Source organism: Anolis carolinensis, chromosome 1 (assembly GCF_035594765.1).
Source record: "Anolis carolinensis isolate JA03-04 chromosome 1, rAnoCar3.1.pri, whole genome shotgun sequence".
NCBI classification, from domain to species: Eukaryota; Metazoa; Chordata; class Lepidosauria; order Squamata; family Dactyloidae; genus Anolis; species Anolis carolinensis.
The window spans coordinates 88,243,552-88,261,794 of record NC_085841.1 but is presented as its reverse complement, the minus strand read 5'-3'; the positions used below and the strand labels follow the sequence as shown (position 1 = coordinate 88,261,794).

General features: G+C 42.8%; 1 protein-coding gene and 1 long non-coding RNA gene across 3 annotated transcripts in view; one reads left to right on the top strand and one right to left on the bottom strand.

The window, feature by feature from the left end:
* Nucleotides 1-2,631: 2,631 nt before the first annotated feature.
* l3mbtl3 (L3MBTL histone methyl-lysine binding protein 3) overlaps nt 2,632-18,243 on the top strand; it is an 86,356-nt gene continuing 70,744 nt past the window's right edge. The window contains exon 1 of one of the 2 annotated variants that reach the window (XM_062978790.1): nt 2,632-2,828. The gene's annotated coding sequence lies outside the window, so the exon portion shown is untranslated. The remainder of the gene's footprint in view (nt 2,829-18,243) is intronic. The other variant, XM_016996412.2, reaches the window with a different exon arrangement.
* The window catches only part of LOC103280143 (uncharacterized), a 50,214-nt gene continuing 44,013 nt past the window's right edge, over nt 12,043-18,243 (bottom strand). The window contains exon 3 of the long non-coding RNA XR_507188.3: nt 12,043-12,848. This is a non-coding gene — a long non-coding RNA (uncharacterized LOC103280143). The remainder of the gene's footprint in view (nt 12,849-18,243) is intronic.

Genomic DNA, 18,243 nt, shown 5'->3' with positions numbered 1-18,243 from the left:
TAATAAATGACTAAAATCTTGGAAATGTATGTTACTATCTTACAACTCATATAGTTTAAAAATATCAATGAAAGGTTTTCATGAGATATTTTGTGACCCCATACATTTCATTATTACAGTTTACGTACATATCCAAATATCTTGTAAGGATTTGGTTTCACCTCTGATTTGCTGGTAGAACTGAATGACTTATCATGAAGTGATGTGTGTCTGAAAAGTGTGTCACCAACATGAAATGACTGGATAGCTCTGATCTAATTATCTGCAAATTGAAACAGCTTTCATCTACGCTGGTTCAAAACTCACCTAAGTTGTAAGAGTAGATGGGCTCATAGTTGCGATTCCCTGCAAATGACTGCTACTAACAATAATGCAAAATAATGCAAGATTCATTGTTGAGCCTGGAACCCCAGGTTTCGACGGTGGCTAGGGGATCTTTTGCACTACTAAAACTTGTGCACTAGTTGCGCCTGTACCTTGTGAAGTCAGACTTGGCCACAGTGTCCGCGCTCTTGTTATATCCTGAATAGATTACTGCAATGCTCTCTACATGGGGTTGCCTTTTGAAGACTGTTTGAAAGCTTCAAATGGTCCAATGGGCGGCAGTCAGATTGCTCATCAGAGCGGTGTACAGGGAGCATACAACCCCGCTGCTACACCAGCTCCACTGGCTGCCAATCTCCTACCGAGCAAAATTCAAAGAGCTGGTTTTAGCTTATAAAGCCCTAAATGGTTCCGGCCCAGCTCATCTGTCTCTATGATCCACCTCGGGGGTTAAGATCTTCACGGGAGGCCCTGCTCTTGGTCCCACCACTCTTGCAAGTGTGATTGGTGGGGACGAGAAACAAGGCCTTCTCAGTGGTGGATCCTTGTCTGTGGAACTCCCTCCCCAATGAAATCAGGTCAGCCCCCTCTCTCCTGTCCTTCAGGAAAAAAACTTAAAACATGGCTGTGGGACCAAGCATTTGAGAAGTAATTGAAGCAGTGCAATGAGACTGAATTAATGTGATTGACAAAGGGGCAGGCCTTGCACTATGATCTGAATTTACGTGATTTTAATTGATGTTTTAATAATTGATTGTCTGGTTTTTCATTGCAATTGTTTATTTTTGGAATTGTGTGTTGTTGACATTGAATTGTTGCCTGTTGTAAGGCTGTCCCGATTCCCCTTTGAGGCCCTTGATCCCATCTTCACTGACCAAATGCTGCTCAAAGCTAGCTTTAGACAACAAACTCTCAGCAAAACATGCAAAAGGCAGGCTTGTCATGCTCATCCGTGCTCTGTGGTTTGTGCAATCACTAGCCGAGCATCAAACTGGTTCCAGGATTTCTTATGTCATCATTTTCGCAACAAAACCACTTTATCCAGTGCTGCTTTGAAACTGCATTGAATGGCCAGTGTAGAAGATGAAAGTGTAAAAATCACTTAAACACGAGCCTACAATGTGATGCGGTGGCAAAAAAAGTCAATGGGAATTTGGCCTGCATAAATAGGAGTCTAGTGCCTAGATCCAGGGAAGCCATGCATCCCTCTATTCTGCCTTAGTTAGACCACACTTGGAATCACACTGTGTCCAATTCTGGGCACTGCAATTGAAGGGAGATATTGACAAGTTGGAAAGTGTCCAGAGGAGGGCAACTAAAATGATCAAGGGTCTGGAGAACAAACCCTATGAGGAACAGCTTAGAGCTAGGCATGTTTAGCCTGCAGAAGAGAAGGCAGAGAGGAGACATGATGAGGGCCATGTATAAATATGTGAGGGGAAGTCATAGGGAGGAGGGAGCAAGCTTGTTTTCTGCTGCCCTGGAGACTAGGACGTGGAACAACAGCTTTAAACTACAGGATAGGAGATTCCACCTGAACATTAGGAAGAACTTCCTCACTGTGAGAGCTGTTCAGCAATGGAACTCTCTGCCTCAGAGTGTGGTTGAGGCTCTTTCTTTAGAGGCTGGATGGCCATCTGTCAGGGGTACTTTGAATGTGATTTTCCTGCTTCTTGGCAGGGGATTGGAGTGGATGGCCATGTGGCCTCTTCTAACTCTATGATTCTATGTCCCCATCCTTTTCATTCCCTGGAAGTGTTTATTTATTGTGTCAGAAGCGAATTCTCTTTTGACATTTTACCCATTTCTATGGCAGACATCCTGGGAGGTTGTGAAGTCTGTAGGAAACCAGGCAAGTGAGGTTTATGTATCTGTGGAATAATGTCCAGGCTTTGGGAAAGAACCCTTGTCTGTCTGAGGCTGGTGTGAATGTTGCAACTGGCCACTTTGAGTAGCACTGAATTGCCTTGCAGCTTCTGGAAAGGCCATTCAATGCTTCTGGAACATGGTCGTCCAGCCCGGAAAACTCACAGCAACCCAGTGGTTCCGACATGAAAGCCTTCGACAACAGAGACATCCAAGTCTGGCCCTTGTCTTGCCTCCTTTTATTATTCTTTCAGCGTTGGCGGAGACGCTCCCTGAAGATGTTCCCACCGCTGCTGCTGCTGCTGCTGCTGCTGTTGCGGATGGGAGCAGAGGCGCTCTGGGTTCGGATTCAAGGCCGGAAGAGGGAGGCGAGCAACAGAAAGGAAAGAGGGAGGGAGGCGAGACCCTGGGCGACTCTTGCAAGCGGCGCCCAGTCTCCGTCTCCAGCGGCGGCAGCGGCGGCAGCAGTTTCCCCCTTTTCCCAGCCCTGACTCCGCGGGCGCATGCTCACTCGCGCCGGCAGCAGCCCTGGACCATATTTGTCAGGACTTACTCGAGAGACGGAGGGAAAAATAGAGGCAAAAAAAGAAAGACGGAGAAAGAAAGAGACGGAGAGAGAGAGAGAGATTTTGGGGCGGGTAAGCAAACGGGGCCACCCATTCCCTTGGACTGAAGGGAGGGAGGAGGTGGGTTGGGAAAAGGGGCTTGGGGATGAAAGTTGGAGGGGAGAGAGAAAGGGAGCGCACGGCCTCGGGGTGGGAAGAAGGGGGGGGAGGCTGCACAAAAGGACACGGCGGAGGGGCCTGCATTCCGACACAACCTCTGCCCAAGTGGCCGGAGAAAGTGGGCCGTTGCGGGGGAAAAGTGGGTGAAAGAGGAACAAAAGAGAAGGCGGAAAAAGAGGGTGTTTAGGTTCGCCCCAAAGGAGGGGTCTTCAGGGGGCTGGGAGAGGGAGGCAGGGCTGGGGGCGCATCCATTCCCTCTCCCAGCCCCCAAAAACCCCTCATTGGGGGCGGGGGAGAAAAATACTAGAAAACCCCCTCGCTGCGCCCGTTGCCTTTCCTTTGACACTTCCAAGGAGGGGTTTTTTGGGGGTGGGTGGGGGAAAGACAGGGAGGCGCAGCAGCCTAAGCAGGGTCTCTGCTGCGGCAGCCAAGCTTGGGGTGCGCCGCTCTCTCTCTCTCTCGCCGCCTGGGTTTTGTTCCTTGGCAAGGAAGGAAGCCAAGGGAAGGCCGACTGGGAATGGACTTTCCCTTCCTTTTCCTTTCCTTACCGGTTGCATGTGTCGCGTGTGTCTGCGTTTTGGGAAGGGAGGAGGAGGATCGGGGAGAGAAAAGGCCTGTGCGCCGCCGCCGCGCTTTCTGGCTGGCTTGCTTGCTTGCTTTCCGGGGATTGCTTGCTTGCATTTCCGAAACAAGCGCCTTCCTTTCCCTTCCTGACTCCTTCTTTGCCTTTTCCCCGTTCCCTTTCTCCCCGGGTGCCTCGTCTCGGGCGTGTGAATCCAATGCGTGCCCATTCTTATACGGACACACCAGTAATCATACGGAGCTCCCCCCAATTCCGCCATTTTGGGCAAACTTTGCACACACACACACTCACACGCGCACACGCAGACGCGCGCGCCGAGACGGCACTTCGGCTTCCCCAGCAAATGCACGCGTGGATTCCCCTTTTCTGCCCCTTTGCTTTCTCCTCTCATGAACTAAGTATGCACATAGGTGTGGGTGCGGAGGAAGGAAGGAAGGAAGGAAAGAGAGCGCGGCTTGCCAAGCCTGGCAGCAACTCCTCCTCCTCCTCCTCTCTCTGCTTTTTCTTCTTTCCTGGAGATGTGTGTGTGCGCGCGCGCGCGGAAAAAGCGGGGTTTCGCCTCTCTTTCTCTTTTTCTCTCGTGTGAACGCGGCTCCCCCCCTCGGGACAGGCTTGATCCAAAGCCACCGCTTTTGCGTTTTGGGCGGCACTTGTTCTTCTTTTGGGAGGGGGAGAAGAGGTGGGATGGGAGGAAGAAGAAGAAGAAGAAAGAAGGCGCTCGCCTCAATCAAGCGCCACTTCGGGTGCGGACGGAGCGCGCGCGTGGAAAGCAAGCCAGGCCTTTCCTCCTGGAGATATACGTGTGTGTGTGTACATATATATGCGCGCCTAGAAAAATAACAGGAGCGTAGGCTTAACCCCCAAGCCTTTTCTCCGCCCATTTTCCCCCCCACACCGGCGGCGGGAGGGACGGGGAAGGAAAAGTCACGCGCGGCAGGGGAAAAAAGTTGGGGAAAGGGCGCCGTCTCCAAAAGGGGACCCTTCTTCCAGAGGGAAATAGAGGGCCTCCCAATGTAATTCCTCTTCCCAGAGAGGAGCCTGGAGAGGCACAGATTGCAATACGTTCAGGGAGAAACTCTACATGGGTTTCCTTCACAAGGGACGAAGGAATGCGTGTCAGGGAAAAGTTTGGGAAGAGGGAGGCCCTTTCCAAAGTGCGCGCCGCCCAGTCGGATCCTGGAGGATCCATGTGCCAAGGAAGGAGAAGCAGGAAGGGGGGGGGGGGGCTTCACAAAAAAGGGGCACACACAGCTGATTCCCAAAGGGGAACTTTCCCAGAAGCGCGTCCTTTCACTAGGCTTGGAAAACACACAAAACAGACGCCTCCTCTCTAGTGTCATTCTGCGTCAATGGGGGAAAGTTAGCATGGGTTGCTGGGAGTTGCATGGGCATGTTCCAGAAGCATTCTCTCCTGATGTTCCGGCCACATCTATGACATGCATCCTCGGAGGTTGTGAGGTCTGTTGGAAACTAGGCAAGTGAGGTTTATAGATCCGTGGAAGGCCCAGGGTGGGAGAAAGAAGTACTCTTGTCTGTTGGAGGCAGGTGTAAATGTTGCAGTTGGGGTTTATATAACTGGAATGTTCAGGGTGGGAGAAAGAACTCTTTGTCTGTGAATGTTGCCGTTGGGCACCTTGATTAGCATGGAATAGCCTTTCAGCTTCAAGGCCTAGCTGCTTCCTGCCTGGGGGAATCCTTTGTTGGGATGTGGTGTTTATTCGTTCAGTTGGTTCCGACTGCCTGACCTCATGGACCAGTCCATGCCAGAGTTCTCTGTCAGCCGTCGCCACCCCCAGCTCCTTCAAGGTCAGGTGGGAGGTGTTAGCTGGCCCTGATTGTTCCCTGTCTGGAATTCCTTTCTCCCGCCCTGAACATTCCACAGATATATATAAACCTCACAACTTCTGAGCATGCTTGCCATAGATGCAGGCGAAACGTCAGGAAAGAATGCTTCTGGAACATGGAAAATTCACAATTCCGGCCATGAAAGCCTTGCACAACACAAATCTAGCACGGTTTCCCTTCCTAAAGAAAACCGCCTCCTTGTGATAGTAGGGATTGGCGACCCAGGTTTGTTTTGGACTCGCTTCCTGGGTTCTCAGTGTCAGAAGAAACGGGATGCGGCGAATAAACAAGAGGAGGCTCTCTCTTCATTATGCAACTTCCTTTTCTCCCAACACCCCGGCTTCTCGCCGTTTCTCGCAAGGCGGAGGCACCTTTCTCTACCCGCCCTTTCCGGGAGCCTCTCCGGCCACAAAGAGTGGAGCTCCCCGGGGGGCTCATCCAGGGGCTCCCCCTAAAAGTGGAGAGAGGCCCCTGACGCCTGGAAGCGTAGTTTACATTCAGGGTGGTTTTAATATACCGTGGAGCCGAGGCTTGGCCAAGTTTCATGTAAAGAGGAGCGACGCTTCATCAATCCCGATCCCCCGCCTTTCCTGGTTTCTTTTTTAAACATTGCAAGGGTTAGGGTTCACACATATCCGATGTATATTATTTGGTATTCCTCCAGAAAAGTTTCAAGTGCAGTAGTCATAGTATGTATACAGTACACATTCCAAAACTGGCCGAGGAGGGACCCCTACTGGTGGAAGGGAGGCATCCACCCCAGGGAGGAAAGTTCACAGTTCAAGTTTGGCAGCAATTTGCAGTGACCTCAGGATCTAGCAGGCATGGGCAAACTTCAGCCCTCCCTCCAGGTGTTTGGGACTTCAGCGCCCACAATTCTTACCAGCCTACTGGTTGTTAGGAATTGTGGAAGTTGAAGTCCAAAACACCTGGAGGGAGGGGCGAAGTTGACCCATGCCTGATACAGGAACTGACATGGTTTGAGTATCCCTTATAATAATAATAATACAGTAGAGTCTCACTTATCCAACATAAACGGGCCGGCAGAAAGTTGAATAAGCGAATATGTTGGATAATGAGAGATTAAGAAAAAGCCTATTAAACATCAAAATAGGTTATGATTTTACAAATTAAGCACCAAAACATCATGTTATACAACAAATTTGACAGAAAAAGTAGTTCAATACGCAGTAATGTTATGTTGTAATTACTGTATTTACAAAATTAGCACCAAAATATCACATTATATTGAAAATATTGACTACAAAAATGCGTTGGATAATCCAGAACATTGGATAAGCAAGTGTTGGATAAGTGAGACTCTACTGTAATAATAATAATAAGAAGAAGAAAAATCCAACCCACACAACTCTGTTGAACTTCAGTTGGCTTTTTAACTTACTGTGGACATTTATTTAGATTTTATGTCACTATATTATACTTGTCTGATTCTTTTCTAAGCCAAAGAGCCGGCGTTGTCCATAGGTCATGTGGCCAGCATGACTGCATGGAGTGCCGTTACCTTCCCGCCAGAGCGGTACCTATTGATCTACTCACATTTGCATGTTTTCAAACTGCTAGGTTGGCAGAAGCTGGAGCTGACCATGGGAGCTCACTCCACTCCCCAGATTCACTGATGTTAGGTTTAATTTGATAATAAGTTTTTAACACTGTATTCCTGTGTGGGGTCTTGTTGGAATTTTATGTCAAATTTATTTGGTTTCTTTTTTGAAGGTATTGAATGTATGCCATTGGTTGGAATCTGCCCTGAGTCCCTTCGGGGAGATAGGGCAGAATAGAAATAAAGTTTTATTATTATAATTAATTTTTTATTTATATCTCCTGCCCTATTCCCCAGAAAACCTTGGCCCCAGCTATGACCCAAAATCTAGTCCTTGCACTTTACTACTGTTCCCTACCCGAAGTTATAGTGCTCTATTTCATATTGCCTTCTATCTCTAATTTTTGCCATCTGACATTTGCAATTTAAACATCAGCCCTGTTCTCACAACTGATTTGCACCAGTCTGCCCAGGAACTGTTTTACTATTTCAGGCCACTGGTTGTTTGTTTGATGGTTGTTTTATACTGTGTTAGGTTGTTGTCTATTTATATTGTTTTATGATGATGTTTATGAATTTAAAGGTGTTATATTTTAACTATGTTGATCGGGCTTGTTCCCATGTAAGCCGCCCCGTGTCCCTTCAGGGAGATGGAGGCGAGATACAAAAATTAATAAACTACAAAAGACTTCAACCTGTGTGCAGCCTGGTGTATTTAGCAAGGTGAAGCTAACCTGAGGTGCGACAGTTATGACCTATAAAGCCTTAAACAGTTCAGGTCCTGTCTACCCTCGTGAGCGCATCTTCCCCTATGAACCGGAACGGGTTCTAAGATCTGCAGGGGAGGCCCTCCTCTCTCCCACCACTGTCACAAACGTGGTTGGTGAAGATGATGGAGAGGGCCTTCTCGGTGGTGGCTCCCAACTTTTGGAACTCCCTCCCAAGGGATATTAGGCAAGCCCCTCATTGTCCTCCTTTCGCAGGGAGCTAAAAACTTGGATGTGTCAGCTTGCGTTTGAGAACGCCTAGTCCCTAGTTATAAATACCCAGTCTCGAGGTTCTCTAATATTATTTGACTCTCTGCACTTCATCCAATAACCAGCCCTATGACACGCTATTTGCACTATCCCATGCCCGGCCTCTCTTTATAGCCTGGTCACACCCATTGTACTACTGGCAATTGATTTGTTGAGTATTGTCTTGATTGAGCTTTTGCTGCTGTTTTATATTCTGTTTTATCTAATTGTGTTTTATCTAGATTGTTATATTTTATTATGTTCTTATTTTAATTCTGTTTTGCTTTAATGAATTGCTTGTATTTTTTTAGTGTTTTGTGGGCATTTTGCCCCCAATGTAAGCCACCCCAAGTCCCTTCGTGGAGATGGTGGCGGGATATAAGAATAAAGTTATTTTTATTATTATAAATACAAACTTCATAAATACTTCATACATGTAGCCTGGATGGTTTCAGATTTTGGAGGGTTTTGAATTTCAGAAGTCTGGTTAAGGGATACTCAATGTGTGCTCTGATTTTAAGACATGCTTCTGTTTCCCCCCCAGCCTTGGTCCCATCATTTTCTTATATATATAAAATGTGAAAAAAGAAAGAAAAGACTCTAAATGTTAAGAGATTAAACTTTTTCTTGTTAGTGTTCAACATGTTGAACAGTTCTGAATACTGTAATGTGATAGCTGCGAAAGTTGCATGATTTTGTTCTTTCTCTTTCCATTTTGGTTCACCACTAACCTTAGATTGGTGAGTTTCACTTTTCTTTCTAGTCTTTTGTTTGAAGGCAGTGTCATTGGGTTGTGTTTAAATGGAAAGCAGTTTTCTCTGAAGAGATATAACTAAAGGATTTCGCCAAGCACCTATTGTGCCTTACTGAAGTTTCTTCTAACACGAAATTGATTGTTTGCTAGGTTGTATTAAGGTGAGCACTCATAAAGTGGTAGAAAGGTCATTTAAATTCTAAAGGCTAGAAAGTTCATTTTGGATAATAAATGTGCAGTTGGGCTTGACCTTTTTTACTCTGTAGATGTAGAAAGTTTGGAAGCCCTCCGGCATGATTTGTGGGATAAAAACCACAGGTTTTAAATGATTCCTGAAATAATATGAGAATAAATTTGCAGACTTGAAGAAGATTGCATTTTTGTATGTTGTACAATCTTGGAACAAATATATGTGTAGGGAAGAAGAGTTAGGTAGCCAGGTAACTAATTAGCTTGGAGGATAGAGGAGGAAATGTGATAAATACTTATCTAGATATAACGAAGAGCTCAGATGGCAAAAATATCCCCTTCCCTGCCCAACTCACTAAATATATATCTATGTCTTCTTTCATTGTAATCCTAACCTAGATTGTGCTTCCTCAAATAATTGTAAGATACATGGATTTCATCATAGAAGCTACCATACTTTCCCTTTTAAAATTAGCAAGGACTTTTAAAAAGGCCTGTGTTTGGAAAGAGAAAGTATTTGAATTGTATTCTAAGTGTATCAATATCTGTGTTGGAATGTAGAAGTTCTTAGGACAGTGAGGTGGTGAGGGAAACATCTGGGGCATTGTTGGAGGGAGAGTCAAGAAACTGCATTGGTGTGAGTTTTCCGGGTTGTAGGACCATGTTTCAGAAGCATTGTCTCCTGACATTTCACCCACATGTATGGCAGGCACCCTCAGAGGTTGTGAGGCCTTTTGGAAACTAGGCAAGGGAGATTTATATGTCTGTGTAAAATCCAGGGTGGGAGAAAGAACTTTTGTCCATTTGAGGCAAGTGTGAATGGTACACTTGGCCATCTTGATTAGCATTAAATGGCCTTGCAGCTTCAATGTCTGGCTGATTCCTGCCTGGGGGAATCCTTTGTTGAGAGGTTTTAGCTGGCCCTGATTGTTTCATATCTGGAATTCCCCTTTCTTCTGAGTGTTGTTCTTTATTTACTGCCCTGATTTTAGAGTTTTTTAAAATACTGGTAGCCAGATTATGTTCATTTTCATGGTTTCCTCCTTTCTGTTGGCCCGAAAACTCACGGCAACTCATTGATTCCGGCCAGGAAACCTTTGACAACACAGTCAAGAAACTGTTTGCATATAGGATTGAGTCCACGTTAAAGTTTGTTACACGGCAGTGAAATTGCTCCTTACTGCCATTACAGTAGAGTTTCAATTATCCAACCATCACTTATCCAATGTTCTGTATTATCCAACGCAGTCTACCTCCCGTCCGGATCCACAGCTGTTTCTCTAGGCAGCAACGCACAGTAGGCCACACGCTCAACCACAACACAAGTGTAACCACGTTCCCAAACAACTGGCAGACTTGTTGTAAAACATGATGTTTTGGTGCTAAAGTTGTAAAATCATAATGTAATTTGACGTTTAATAGGCTTTTCCTTAATCCCTTCTTATTATCCAACATTTTTGCTTGTCTAACATTTTGCCAGCCCGTTTATGTTGGATAAGTGAGACTCTACTGTATTTCATAAGTGCAGTGTATTTGCTTTTAATGAGTAAAGGGATATTATATTCTAGAAGAGTAATAAAGGTTCTTGGCTTCTTTAAGAACTTTGCAGAACCTTGTAACAGGGCTTTACAAGCCAGTCTTCTCAGAACACGTTGACTGCAAAGACCCTACTAGGGAGAAACTGAATGTGTTCTTTCCTGGTCAGTAGTGCAAGTTTTTCAAACTTCTGCAGATTTTCCTTAATGAACACAATCATAGGGCTTACGTAGTCAACCCCAGTCTGTTTTTCTTTTGTGATGACAGCTCTGCGTTTGGACTTGCTGTTAGGTACCATAATGTTTTACCACACTTATTTGTCCCATATTATGAGACTGTCTGGAAGAGCCCTTAGTTTCTGCTATGAGCAATTCTTGAAGAATATTCAGAAACTGCAGGTAAAATAAAATGTAGTGACCAGATTGCTTTCTGTTGTACACTTCATTGACCATATTATATCAATCCTAAATCAACTACAGTGGAGTCTCACTTATCCAAGCCTCGCTTATCCAAATCTCTGGATTATCCAAGCCATTTTTGTAGTCAATGTTTTCCAATATATCATGATATTTTGGTGCTAAATTCGTAAATACAGTAATCACAACATAACATTACTGCGCATTGAACTACTTTTTCTTTCAAATTTGTTGTATAACATGATGTTTTGGTGCTTAATTTGTAAAATCATAACCTAATTTGATGTTTAATAGGCTTTTCCTTAATCCCTCCTTATTATCCAAGATATTCACTTATCCAAGCTTCTGCCGGCCCGTTTATGTTGGATAAGTGAGACTCTACTGTACTGTGCATTTTCTCAAAGTCTAATCCAGGATGCTGTTCTTTCCTATGAAAAACTGCACTAGGGGTATCTGGAATACATTCTGTGCAAAAGTGCCTATAGTTTATGTTCTGTTTCAGAGGCTTATTATGTCCCACAACAGATTCTAGGTTAGTGATCACATGTAGCAAAGCCTTTTCTGTTTCAGCATCTTAACTATGGGACTTGGCTGTGTGAAGGAGTCCATTGAGATTTTGAACAGTAGTGTTTCCTGGATGCTAATGCTGTTTCCTGCTCCCCCCTGCTATTACCTTAGGGAGGTGATTGGCCATATTTTTGTTTAGTTCAGTCAGACTGCTAAAACTGTTTTGCTGTGTTCAGCATTTGAAGTATTTTGAATGTTATTTACTTTGATAAAGGTTTGAGCTTTCCCTCCTTTACTCTGACTCTTTTTCAAAATAATTTTCTGTTTCCCTTGAGTTCTTGTTTCTTATGATATTGTTTCAAGGCCAGAGCAGGAATTAGGCACTTTACCAAATATTGTGGGACTGCAAGTCCTCCAGTGAATAGCCAGTAGTCAAGAATGCTGGGAGTCACAATCCAACAGCATCTGGAAGGATATGTGATTCCCCCCCCCCCCCCCATTTTAACATGACGAATTATTGGTTTCTGTCGGGGCTCCTGGAGCCCCTGGTGGCACAGTGTGTTAAATCTGCCAAACTTGCTGACCAAAGGGTCAATGGTTCGAATCCAGGGAGCGGGATGAGCTCCTGCTGTTAGCCCCATCTTCTGCCAACCTACTGTGTTTCCCCGAAAATAAGACAGTGTCTTATATTAATTTTTGCTCCCAAAGATGCTCTAGATCTTATTTTCAGGGGATGTCTAATTTTTCCATGAAGAAGAATTCACGTTTATTGTTGAACAAAAAAAACGAGCAATTATATACTGTACAGTAGTTGTCATCATAAACCAGCATAACCAGACCAACTGTGAATCCTATCAAGAATTTCTTGTTACTACCAATATTTCCATGTACAACACTTTATGGTATGTACATTTACCAATCCTGCATGAGCTGGTATTCTGTTTGGTGGGCATGCTTCCAAACAAAAACTTTGCTAGGTCTTACTTTCAGGAGAGGTCTTATATTTAGCAATTCAGCAAAACCTCTACTAAGTCTTACTTTCTGGGGATGTCTTATTTTAGGGGAAACAGGGTAGTAGTTCAAAAACCAAATGCAAATGTGAGTAGATCAATAGGTACCGCTCCAGGGGTAATGTAACTGCGCTCCATGCAGTCATGCTGGCCACATGACCTTGGAGGTGTCTGCGCACAATGCTGGTTCTTCAGCTTAGGAAGGGAGATGAGCATCAACCGCCAAAGTCAGACATGGCTAGACTTAATGTCAGGGGAAAACCTTTACCTTTACTATAGGGGCTCCCAGGAGCCCGGGGGGGGGGGATCATAAACAATTTTGTAAATACATAATGCTTGACATTTTTGCTTTGATTGTTTTGCCTTTCTTGATAATGTGGGAAAAGGGGAAACCCACACCAATGCAAGTACAGATTCTGTAAATTTGTCTAGCAGTTTGAAAGTTCTAGTTCTTCCATTTATCAGCCTTCTTGAAATTCTTGTGCCGTTGGTAGAGAGAACGAGTATTTCTTAGACCTGTAAGGAAATAAAATAACAGTGCTGAAGATATATAATAAAGCGGGTTTTTTCCCCTTTGTTTTTAGTGGACACATCTTTGTTCATCTTAGTTGTTGCCAGCACTTAGGAATATTGATGGTCTTCAATGGGCACTGTATCAGTTGTCTTCTATGATACACTATTAAATAAATCAAATAAATAGCATTAAAAAAGCTTTTTCGTCTATTTGTGACATATATGTTCGGAGATTTGGAGATGTATTTAGTTGGTGTTTATAGCAGAGTTGTCATTTTAAAGTCAGCTTCATTTAATCACTTGGATACTGAACTACACATTTGAAGTTTTGATCATTTTTAGTAAAAATAATTGAGTGTCCCGTAGTGTTTGTTATGCTGTATCTGGTGTGTAAACTGTTATTCAGTTTAATTGAACAACCTCTCCTGATGCATGTTGACAAAACAGTTTTCTGATTGATAGTGAGAATTTATTTCCATTAAATCATCATCAATTATCAAAACAGGTAGTTGGGATACAAATTGTGAAATATAGTGATGAATGAAGACAGGAAAGGGATAAACAATACAGCGTCTCATTTAATATTTCTGAAGTAAGACCTCTCTATAACATCTCAAACAAACAGCATTGAGACCTACTGTACTTTGCTTAACAAAGAAGCCAATGTATTTCTAAAGCAAACAAAATCATTTTATGCCTTCTGATGGGGCCTAATACATGTGTATTTTGGATGTTTTAATCATCTGAAGAGCAAATCTTTGACCACTGAAGTAATTCAGGTAATTAGGTTAATCTCAAATAGGAAATGATGCTGATCTTAAAATGATTTTTTTTGTAAATATATTCCTGGAATTTATTTGTGAGAAAACTTAGAAAAACTGAATGTCAAACCAATATGCCAGAAAGTAACCCATGATCAGAGGAGGTATTATAGTGTAATTTATAATCTGGCAAGGACTGTTACTCTTAATTCTAGATGGAGACTTTTCCCCACTTCCTTTTTAAAATGGATAATTCCAATACTGATAGTATAGGAGCGCATCTACACTGAATTACTTCAATTTGATACCACTATAACTGCCATGGCTCGATACTATGAAATCATGGGACTTATAGTTTTACTTTAGTCTTCTCTGTAAAAGAGTGCCAGTACCAAACCAAACTATAACTTCCAGGATTCCATAATATTTGGCCCATGGCACCAAACTGCATTCATTCTACATTGTAGAGCAGTGGGGCCCATGTAGGTGGGTCCTATGACTCTATGGGTACCTCTACAACAGTGGTTCTCAACCTGGGGTCCCCAGATGTTTTTGCCCTACAACTCAGAAATCCCAGCCAGTTTACCAGCTTTCTGGGTAAACTGGATTTCTGGGAATTGAAGGCCAAAAACATATGGGGACCCAAGGTTGAGAACCACTGTTGTAGTCATAGGACCCATCTATATGGGCCATATACCCCTGGGGGGGGGGGTGAGAATCTGCTCTGGTGGCATTTATATGATGCACAGGACCATCTACATGTTTCAGACCAGCCTTCGATTTTGTGCCCCGTGTAGATGCGTCCATAGAGTTGAAAAGACCACAATGCCATCCAGGAATACACAATCAAAGCACATCTGACAGATGACTACACATCCCATTTTAAAACCGCCAAGAAGGAGACTCCACATTTTAACTGAATGATATAGCCATAGCAGAAGTGACATGCTTAGAAAAGCTCCTTGAGTGGTTCAGCCAATTGCTTGAGGGGCTTGGTAGTTTGCTGTGTTTCACTGAATTTCCAAATAGCTGGACTATACAGAAAATTTATTGTAACCAAATCAATATGTTTACAGAAAATCTATGTTCAGCTCTTTCCTTGAATTGGGGCAAATTTCTTACTGCAATTGATTTGCTACATTTTGAGGCGGGGGATCATGAACCAACCATTGTAGTCCTCTTGTGCACTGTGATTGAATCTACCCTGCTCCTCCACTTTCCTTCCTTGACCCAGAAATCATTACCAAGAGAATAAAACAAAGGAAAGCCAATCCTGTATGAAATTGGCCAACAATTGTGTTTGTACATCCAAGACTGGATTATAATGATTCAAACAGTGCAATTGAACCAGGTGTCTCACTTCTCAGAAACCCAATTTTAAAAGGAAAATAAGCCTGTTTTATGATGCAAGACTTTGAAAGCTAATTTGTTATCAGGTAATGTTATATTTTCACACCTCTTTTTATATACCTATATACCTGGGGTCACATAAGTGTAAAAGTTTAAGACACCGTGGTCTAGAATAGTGGTTCATAAACTTTTCTGATTATGGAAAACTTCAGAAGACACTCCTCCCCCCCCCCCCCCCCCAACGGTATCCTAATTTAAACCCCTTCTATACAGCCATATAATCTGGATTATCAAATCAGATAATCAACATTACCTGCTTTGAACTGGATTTTATGAGTCTACACTGGCATATAATCCAGATCAAAGCAGATAATCTGGATTTTATATGTAGAAGGGGCCTTAGATTGCTGGCAGTGCAGGCAGTTGTCTAAATTTAAAATGGATACATAATTCTTAAATAGTTTTTACAGAGTCTCAGGGTTCCATGGAATACTGTTTGGGAACCGCTGGTCTAGACAAGCATCGAGGAACATACCCAGTAGCGTCATAGTCCATCTACACTTCTATATAATGCCTTTTGAAACTGCATTATATGGTCAGTGTAGATGGGGCCATAGTCAGGAAACAGTACAACCTGAAATTGGTAGGCAGGGTTTGTTTATGTGTAGGAAGTTATGGATCAGTGTATATGTCTAGAGTAGTGGTTCCCAACCTTCGTCCTCCAGTTGTTCTGGATTTTAACTCCCAAAAATCCCAGCCAGTTTCCCAGATATTAGGAACTGTGGGAGCTGAAGTCCAAAACACCTGGAGGATCAAAGGTTGGCAACCACTAGTCTAGGGAAACCTTTTGTGTGCACATGTGAGTAGGGCACTAGGTTGTCTTGAGTATGGGGTGTGTGGATTCCTTTATTGGAGAGAACGGCATTCTGCCTGCATATACTAATATAATTGAATATGGTAGGTTTCTGCCTGAAATTAGTGGATCTCTCAAAACTGTTTTGCAGTCATAATTTTAATTTCTCAATTTGATTTTCATCATGCATTGTAAAATATTGATGGAACCAAAAAATATAGCCTCGAAGGAATTCCTTGTGTGCTTTTGTGGACTCGTATCATGTTATCCTTTTTATTACAGGCAAAGGGGGATTGTGTATGTTCTGTGGCCCTATCGGGCAGCCCATGCTTCCTCCTGAAATACTTTCCCCTAGTCATCCTTACTTTGAAATAGATGGGCATAAGCCGGGTGCTTTTCACTTCTACCTCTGAATAGAAATGTATATGGGTGATTTGAGGATGCTTTATGGTTTACAGGAAAAGGATTAGATTTAGCAATCTCTCTGAACTTGCTGATTTTACAAAGACTGCCTTTCTGGGGATATCCTTCTCCACACACACACACCTAGTTTTGCAGGTATGCTGATGTGTCTTTTTCTACAATAGTTGCAGTAGGTCATTTTTTATATATATATTTTTTATACAGGCAGTTCCCAGATTAAGAACAAGATAGGTACTCTAAATTTATTCTTAAGTCGAATTTGTGTGTGTGTGTGTATTTGTATAATGGAGCCTCTAGTGGCTCAATGGGTTAAATGCTTGTGCCGGCAGGACTGCTGACCAAAAGGTCGGTGGGGAACAGGGTCTGTCAGCTCCAGCTTCCCATGCAGGGACATGAGAGAAGCCTCCCACGGGATGGTAAAACATCTGGACGTCTCCTGGGGAACGTCCTTGCAGACGACCAATTCTCTCACACCAGAAGCAGCTTGCAGTTTCTCAAGTCACTCCTAACACGAAAAAATGTATATGAATTAGAACAGGTGTAACCCCAGCCATTTTTTTAAGTTTTGCATAGCATAGGAAAGTGTTAACATCCCTGTAACATTTATTTTGCTCTCTGGGTCCCTGTTCACGTACTGTCCCTGTGACGATTTGATGTTGAAAATGGTGGGTTATCGTAGAAACAAGAATTGGCAATAAAGCTTCAGTGGAGACACCTTTTTCCCATGATAACTCTCACAGGATTGAATTTCCCTTCCTAGGTGTAGATTTCATCTTACTTCCATTTGTCTCATCCCCGTTTGTCATTAGGAGTTACAGTATATGTAAATCGGATGTTTGTAACTCGGGGACTGCCTGTAATCCAAACTTAACAACCTTAATTCAATCCTATGTATCCTGAAGGAGGACATTGCTTATCTGTACTGTAATTTAAAGTTTTACTCTGTCTATCTTCCTGTACAGACCTTCATGCTTGATAACAGTCACTAAACTTATGTTATCTAATGGGGCACAAACAAGGATTGTAGTAAGGTTTTAAACCTGATCAATTGCTTCACATATCATGTGAACACACAGACACTTTGAATTTCAATATATTTTCCCAAGAATGCATATTTATGAACTGACTTAAAGCAAGTTTTAGGTTTAGATTTATATGATATCAAGATTGATGGACAAACTTCTTCTGTTTTGGGGAAATTGTTCTTTTTGTGACGTTATACATGGAATTTAGTATGAAAAAAATTTAACAATTGTAGGTACTACCAGTCAAACATTTTCTTTGGTTCAAGCCAATCGGAAGGAAAGCCATCAATGTCAGCCTGGGCAATGCTAAATAAATTTCGTCATCTAACAAAAAGGTATAGCGTATGGATGCACTGAAAAAAATAAATTAAATGGTATTTGTGCAAGGGAGACTATGTGAAAGATAAATGTGTTTGTAAGCAGAGAGTCAAAATAGTACCAGAATAAAGTGGAGCGACCTTCAATGTTGATATATCCTGAGATAAAATAGTTTACATCTGTGAGATATAACTTCTCTATTGGCTGCGCCTGAACCAAAATAATGGATTATGTATACAACATGGTTCTTTGCAAAAACGTAGGCCTGTGCAGTTTAGGGGGGCTTGCTTCTAAATAAACTACATCCTTTAGATCCAAACCTATGCCATGAAACTTAGAACTAATCAAAACTTAGTTCTGAATAGAAATGTATTAGATTGTACTGTATTTTAAATTAAATTCCAAGTTTTGTTTTTAGTATACCACCTTTCAGCTTTAAGTCATCATTAAATGTTCACTATTGGGACAGTTATATCTGGGTTTTTTTTACTCTTGACACTTTATGGTATTTTGAGTGGTATGAGTACCATATGTGGAAAAGCATTTAAGTATATCAATACTTTAAAATTTAAAACCATCGAAGTCAGGTTTAGAGAGTTAATAATCCTGCTCTGGGAGAAAGGCGGCATATAAATTAAAATAAAATGTCACTTTTGAATCCATGAATC